Source organism: Elgaria multicarinata, chromosome 1, assembly GCF_023053635.1.
Source record: "Elgaria multicarinata webbii isolate HBS135686 ecotype San Diego chromosome 1, rElgMul1.1.pri, whole genome shotgun sequence".
Lineage (NCBI taxonomy): Eukaryota > Metazoa > Chordata > Lepidosauria > Squamata > Anguidae > Elgaria > Elgaria multicarinata.
The window spans coordinates 206,466,464-206,474,948 of NC_086171.1; positions in this window are offsets into that span (position 1 = coordinate 206,466,464).

Consider the following 8,485-nt stretch of genomic DNA (forward strand, 5'->3'; position numbering starts at 1 on the left):
AGAATAGCAGAGTTGGAAGGGGCCTACAAGGCCATCGAGTCCAACCCCCTGCTCAATGCAGGAATCCACCCTAAAGCATCCCCGACAGATGCTTGTCCAGCTGCCTCTTGAAGGCCTCTAGTGTGGGAGAGCCCACAATCTCCCTAGGCAACTGATTCCATTGTCGTACTGCTCTAACAGTCAGGAAGTTTTTCCAGATGTCCAGCTGGAATCTGGCTTCCTTCAAGTTGAGCCCGTTATTCCATGTCCTGCACTCTGGGAGGATCGAGAAGAGATCTTCTCCAGGCTAAACATGCCCAGTTCTTTCAGTCTCTCTTCATAGGGCTTTGTTTCCAGACCCCTGATCATCCTGGTTGTTTCCAGACACCCTGATCATCCTGGTTGACTCCTATATCTTTAACAGTTGTATTGAAAAGGAAATTTCAGCAGGTGTCATTTGTATATATGCAGAACCTGGTGAAATTTCCTCTTCATCATAACAGTTAAAGCTGCAGGTGCCCTGCCCTCGTTTAAATCTGGTCACACTAGTATAGCTCCTGCAGCTTTAACTGTGGTGATGAAGAGGGAATTTCACCAGGTTCTCCATATATACAAATGACACCTGCTGAAATTCCCTTTTCAATACAACTGTTAAAGATACAGGAACCCTGTCCTCCTTTTCATATGGCCACCCTATACAGTGTAGTAACAAGGTTTGGTAGAAACTCACCACTGAGGCCATATGGTGGGTGCTTATCACCAATTCTCCCAATAGTATACAGATAAAAATCTGCAAAAGGCTATGCCTGGAGTAAGACCTTTAATAGAAATTGACTTGTGAAAATCTAGTTTATATTAAATCTCAAGTGTTACAATGTTTTAAAGAGAGCCGCTCTTTCTTCCTTAATATTAAATCACACTGAATAGGCCCAAGAAAAGATTGCTACAGTGACCCATTCTTTCTCTCTTCTTTCTGCGATTAAATTTCACATCTTTCACATATTACCCGGGAATAAGTCCTATTTAACTCAGTGAGGCTTGCTTCTGCTTAGAGCTGTTGAATGCTGTGTGTTGTAGGCGGTTTTTTTCTGACTAAAGGATTGCTCCTTTAGCCTCTCTTTCTAATCTTTCTTTACTACATATTTCCCATTTTCTGTCTAACACTGGTGTACTCTCTCCTAACCACAGTGTTCTTTAGCTATTCCCCCCCCCCCCCGTAATCCAGGACCTGTTTTCTTTAGAAAAATGGAAAATAATAGATTTTCTTTTCTACTGATCTTGTATGAGGATGACAAAAAGAACTACCACAAAGAAATTTGTAATGCAACTAAAAATACATGTAAATTTCAGGTACATTGAATGTCTCACTTGTTATTTATTTCAGTGCTTTTAACATTAACATATTATGTAGAACACAATCACTTAGTGAGATGAGAACCGTGGGTTCACATTGATGGAGCTTTATTCTGTAGGAGAAGCAAGATGGGTTATAGCAGGTGAACCCATCTCAAAATCACCTCCCCACAATGCAATTAAGTTTTGATTAAAGAAGCTTCCATTGGTACCAAAGTTCAATATACCTGGTGTGGCAAACACATTTTGATAAGCCCTCTGTATTGTGTAGAAGAAAATCTTTCTGTTGCCTCTGCTTAATCTACAGCTAAACAGGTTTAGAAAGATGGAGGAAAAAATATTTCCTCACCATGTATTATTTTATAAATCGTGTGTCTCCATCTCACCCTTTTCCTAAATTAAAATTCACTGAATTTAAAACTAAAAAGAAAATAGGTTCCCAACCCACCCTTAACCATTACATCTGCCCTTGTTATACAGCTTGGCATAGAGTGACCATATGAAAAGGAGGACAGGGCTCCTGTATCTTCAACAGTTGCATAGAAAAGGAAATTTCAGCAGGTGTCATTTGTACATATGGGGAACCTGGTGAAATTTCCTCTTCATCACAACAGTTAAAGGTGCAGGAGCTATACTAGAGTGACCAGATTTAAAAGAGGGCAGAGCACCTGCAGCTTTAACTGTTGTGATGACGAGAAATTTCACCAGGTTCTCCATATAAACAAATGACACCTGCTGAAATTCCCTTTTGTATGCAACTGTTAAAGATACAGGAGCCCTGTCCTTCTTTTCATATGGTCACCCTACATAAAGTAAGAGAAAAGGTGGAAGGATTTTATTTTATTTTTAAAATTTATGTAGGGCAACAAAAACCTTGGGCTGACTTTGAATTTACTTTTCTTTATCTACCAAGCCCAAAGCCAGGCTGAATGAACCTGTCCATCAAGGTTTTAAACAGCCCATCAACATTCTTTCCCTCCTCCTAAAGGTTACCTGAAGGGTTTGTTTTTTGTTTGCCTATCTGATTCCTGAATCCCTGGGCCACATAGAATGCAGAAAAGCTTGAATTTATGGAGGCTTTTGCTTCTAGAGTTATCAAGGTGGATTTTTTTTTTAAGCCTAAAGCCATTTTCAGAACTATTGGCAAAATAATTGTTTGCATTTCCTATGCCTGCAATTAGAATACAATGCCTACTTGGCTAGGGAGTACAATTGATTTAACAATGACTGTTTTCTACTATCATATTCCATAGGCTTTCCTCCAGTGTGACTCAGCCAGCTATGGTAATAGAAAACAGTAGAGTGTGCGGTTTTACGGTGAACGAATTTGTCTTGTCTTGTTCTTATGATTGTTTTTCTTCTTGTTTTCATGCCATTATATTTCACGTTCACTGCTTTAATGCCTCTGTGGAAATCAGTATATCAATTTGTGTAACAAATAACATAATAAATAAATATTAGCAGTTATACGCATGCCAGAGAGACTCAGGCCTTACCGAGACCTACCTCCTATCCCACGACGGAGGAGGGAAGATCTCACGTTGTGTTTAACGCTAGGGTGACCATATGAAAAGGAGGACAGGGCTCCTGTATCTTTAACAGTTGTACGGAAGAGGTAATTTCAGCAGGTGTTATTTGTACATATGGAGAACCTAGTGAAATTTCCTCTTCATCACCACACTTAAAGCTGCAGGAGCTATACTAGAGGGACCAGATTTAAATGAGGGCAGGGCACCTGCAGCTTTAACTGTTATGATGAAGAGGAAATTTCACCAGGTTCTCCATATATACAAATGACACCTGCTAAAATTCTCTTTTCAATACAACTGTTAAAGATACAGGAGTCCTGTCCTCCTTTTCATATGGTCACCCTATTTAACGCGAGACCCCTCTTCTGTCTACACGCGACAACCTCAGCAGGAGAGGCATTGCGTCTGCCATTTTTAATTTTTTTAAAGGACCAGCAGCGCACGAACGCTTATGCGCAAAAGGTAAGTCCTTTTTTAAATTTAAATTATTTTCCCCACTCCCCCCACCCTACCCCCGATGGACTCAGCACTCCTGAGGAGCGGTGCGCCCCATGCACTGCTCCTGGCTCCTCGTTAGGAATTGTGCGGAGCCAGGTCAACCCGCGGCTACCGGCCATACGTTTCTCAGGCTCAGCCTGGGACCACAGAAAAACTGGGGCCAAAGGGGAGGGCTATATCCCAGGGCAAGGGAGGAATCATCCCTCCCTGATCCCAGGATCCCCTGTGTGTCATGTGGACGCACAGGGACGATCCCGGAGTTCGCCCCAGGATAAAGCCCTGTCTAGCTATGGCCTCAGATACTGCTAGTATCATGAGTGAAAACATGCTGTACCCTAAAATTCCCCAAGAGTACATATTCCTTCCCACTAGGCAACTGTCAGGGAAGAGGCCGCAATATCCACGGTAATTCTGAGCACTCTCACTAAACTACAACGCTCAAGATTGTGGGGAAGGAAGACTCTTATCCAGGCACCTGTAGTGCAGCTAAGCCCGAGCCTTGGGTCTGAAGTCCAGGGGCCTGCAGTCTCTCTTCCCACCCTCACACCCCCAGATCATCACCCAGAGAGTGGCAGGTTTTGAGGGCAGTGGAGGCAAATTCCATTTTATTCCTGTAATCATGATGGTGCTATGATTTCAGTGAGTCTAAATTGCAAAACTGAATATGCTCAAGGCTTTTTGTAGTCCTCAGGGCCAGCAAACAGTTCTGCTATTTTAACACCTCAGGAATGCAGAAGCAGTTCTAAAGCATGGAATAGCAGTGCCTGGGTGTGTGTGTGTGAGGAGTGAAAGGAAATATTAGTTGTGTATTTCACAACTGACGTAATACATATTGCTGTCCTTCCCCAAGGCAGTTAAATCCAGTATCTAAAATTACTTAGTTGCACTCTACTGCCTGGTATAAAACTGATGTATGTTTGTGTTGTAGATCTGGCCAAAGACTTTGAGTTTCTCTACATGAGCAATTTATTGCATGCTCATGATTGTCCACTCATGGAAGTTTGTGGGTCCTTTACATGATGCTGTCAACCTTAGGGTGACCATATGAAAAGGAGGACAGGGCTCCTGTATCTTTAACAGTTTTATTGAAAAGGGAATTTCAGCAGGTGTCATTTATATTTATGGAGAACCTTGTGAAATTTCCTCTTCATCACAACACTTAAAGCTGCAGGAGCTATAAATGACCAGATTTAAAAGAGGGCAGGGCACCTGCAGCTTTAACTGGTGTGATGAAGAGGAAATTTCACAAGGTTCTCCATAAATATAAATGACACCTGCTGAAATTCCCTTTTCAATAAAACTGTTAAAGATACAGGAGCCCTGTCCTCCTTTTCATATGGTCACCCTAGTCAAACTCCAGGACGTCTTCCGCACTTTTCCTCAGTAATCTCGCTTTTTAAAAAATCAGAGATAATGCAGTATTTAAATGATTGCAGGATACCTCCATTGTGTAAAGCTGGCGTAGGGCTATAATTGCACCATTAGATGGCACTGTTTCATTGAACATAATAGCATTGCTGAGAGTGGAAGTTTTCAATTCAAAATCACATGGTTGCAATCTAAAGGAGTCAGTCATAAATGCGGAAAGATTCCAGAGGAAGAAATCCGGTTAAGAATGTGGGTATTTTTCCTTAATGTAGACACCCTTTATATGTCCAAGGCTCACAAAATTTTCAGATTCTTCCACTCTTCTGCCCAGTCTTTTCTCTTCAACTTCCCACATGCCCCCACAAACCACTATAGAGAGTTGGGGGACTGCCTGGAACAGGTGTGGGGGGCTGAAGGGGGGATAAAGAGAAGGGGAATTCCCATTAACACAACTGGAATTCCACTCATGTAATGCTCGATTTAGCCCAAGGATCCCAGAGATAAAATGGCCAGTGATGCCTCCTCTACCATGGTATAATCCATCAGGGTGGGCTGAATGTGTAAATTAACCTCATCATGTGATGCAATACACATAAAAACTGGGATATCAGAGGGGGGGGAAAGTCCCGCGTACAATGGAGCTGGCTGCTTTCAACAAGTTGGGCTGAATTTTTGCCATTGTAGCATTTTAGAGTCAGAATCTTGCTGTCTGCCTCCATTGAATACATTTAATTCTCTGAATGCTGCCTCCCAACTCAGGGTGAAGACAGATGTAATATTTATACGGTTTTCATAGCACCTTCTTCGCCTGCTGCGTGATTCCAGCGCAACAGCTTCTCTCCCACACATACACACCAGAAAATCAAATGCAGTAGCAGCTGTCAGTCTTACACCTCCCCTGCCCCTGTCATGCTTCACAAGAATAATCCATCTTTTTTTTATTTTTGATGTGGCACAGATGTGTTTATTTATTTACACATTTAACTTTTACCATATATATATATATATATATATATATATATATGCTAGCAAACGACTTCACACAGGTGTCATGATCAAGCCTGTTCCCCTTGGTGTGGAGGAAGGAGTTTCAGGTTCTGAAGCTAAAGAAACAGGACGAGAAATTTCTTAGCTTACACAGGAAAGTGGGGAGGTGATTCTTTCAGGTTTCTTTACCCGCCAGGGATGAATCTTCACCAGATTTTATCAATGAAAATGTTAACAATTAAGGGACTTCAGAGTTAGCTGTTCCTAAAGCCTGCCGCAAGTTCAAATGGGCGGAGCTAAAAGTAGGCGAGAAGCTATCAGCTCTGCTAGCTTCTTGCCAAAAGCTTCTTCAAAAGAATCCTCTTTGAAGTGAAAAGGCCTTCCCTTTTGTTGAAAGGACAATTGCCTCTATTAGTTAGCCAATTTTGGCCTAGAAGAAAGTTCCTAGTGTTTAACCTCTCTTCTGGTGTGAAGAGATGTTTATTGGCTGAATAAAGCTTTGTAGATTGCTTAGCAGACCTCTTTATTGTCTCGCACAGCTGCAGGAGGGTTAAGAAATATGACAACAGATTGGAATAACTGTTAGTTTGTCTTCCAACATACGCAGCTCTCGATATTGGACATGTTGCGTTTGCCCCATGTGAGTGTAGGCAGGGCTGGCCCTACCATTAGGCAGAGTGAAGCAGTTGCCTCAGGTGGCAGATGCTAGGGGCAGCAGCAAGATGTTGAAGGAGAGAACTGTGTGCCCTGTGGCCTGCTCTGAGTCCCCTAAGATATCCTGCTGCCTTCAGGTCTGTGGAGGATGCTGTCCCATCATTCATGTTGAAAACAGATTCATCTGCCCTTCCAGTGAGTTTTTGTACTAGAATGGGAGGAGGCGCCATCTTGTTCTTTACCTCAGGCAGTAAAATATACTGCCTGTCATGAGTGTAGGTGTGCCTACTGGTACCCCTAGGGAGAAACCTTGCCATGATGCATCCCTATATCCCCTTAAAGAAAGGGTCTGTTCACTGAGGGGGGCTGAGGCACAGTAGTGGGGAGGTGTCCCTCTGCCTACTAATCTCCTCAGGCTCAAAACTGTAGGGACTGCAAAGCTATGCACTGGTTAAAGAAGTCTACCCCTAGTGATGGAAGATGTTACTTCAACCACTTGGACACATTAAAATTAATAAAAACTCGACCCTTCTGGGATCCCAAATCTGAAGTTCACACTTTCCTCCCCATTTCTCCCAACCGTTAATTGTTTGGTGATTTCCTAGCTTTTGTGCAGTTTTCCCCACATTGTAGAAGATTGAAATACCTTTTCTAAGGCTCAGTTAAGTACAATAAGGATGCAGACAAGCTGTAGCGTGTTCAGAGGAAGGCAACCAGGATGATCAGGGGTCTGGAAACAAAGCCCTATGAGGAGAGACTGAAAGAACTGAACTCGTTTAGCCTGGAGAAGACGAGACTGAGGGGAGACATGATAGCACTCTTGAAATACGTGAAAGGTTGTCGCACAGATGCCAGGATCTCTTCTCCATCATCCCAGAGTGCAGGACTCATGGGCTCAAGTTACAGGAAGCCAGATTCTGGCTGGACATCAGGAAAAACTTCCTGACTGTTAGAGCAGTACGACAATGGGACCAATTACCTAGGGAGGTTGTGGGCTCTCCCACACTAGGGGCCTTCAAGAGGCAGCTGGACAACCATCTGTCAGGGATGCTTTAAGGTAGATTCTGGCATTGAGCAGGGGGTTGGACTTGATGGCCTTATAGGTCCCTTCCAACTCTACTATTCTATGATTCTATGAATAGATGCTATTTTTGACCCTGACCCTTATGCATTCAGCTCCGCCCAGCACTGGAATGCAGCCCCCCAGAAATTTAATGGGCGCTGGAACTGAAAGAGGTTCCTCAGCCCTATTTTACAACAGTACTCATTTACAATAAATGCAGTACCTGTTTCCACCATCAGAAGGGTGCAGCTTACATTCTTCTCTTCATTTCCATCCTACCCCTCCACTTCAGGAATGACTGTTCCTCACCTGCGCAAATTCTGATTGGCTCTGGGCTCCTCATCACAGGAAGGAACTTCTAAGCACGTACGGTTCTACAGACGCACAAGGCCTTTTCTCACTTATGATGAACACTTTTTTAAAAACATAGGTCCTTTGAGAAGCAGGTTGAAGATGTGTTAAAACAAATGGATCCCTATAAATATAATAAGCTTGATTTCATAATCAGATTTCTTAAAATTCATCTGGTGGGGGAGGGGAAGTGACAAATAAATAAATAAACTGATGAAAAATCTGCTTCTCTGAGCATATAAATGAACCTGGAAGAAGAAGAAAAATGCACGACCAATTTGTGAATAAATCTGGGGTTATATGCAAATCAATCTGGTAGCGTGGAAAATATATATCTTTCCTGGTCTTTTTGTTTAATTCTTATTTGCATAACTAGAAAAGCAAAATTCAGTTTGATTTGAAGTTGTGGCTTCAGTTAATGTGCAAGTTTTGAATTTGCAGCTAATTTGCAGTCTAAATATATTTCTTTTTCTGTTCCAGCCTTTCTTCTTCTGGACATTGCTAATCATATTCTTGACAGTAGCAACTCTAAAAAGGAGAAAAGAAAGCTGAATTGCTTTTCCTTAAAAACAAACAACCCCGAATTCCTCAACCAGTGAGTCCACAAAACCATATTCCTTTAAACTTGCATCAAGCCTCTTTCATCTAAATTTAGCTCTGCTCAACTATCACATGTAACTTCTTCTTCTTAAGGTGCCTTCTC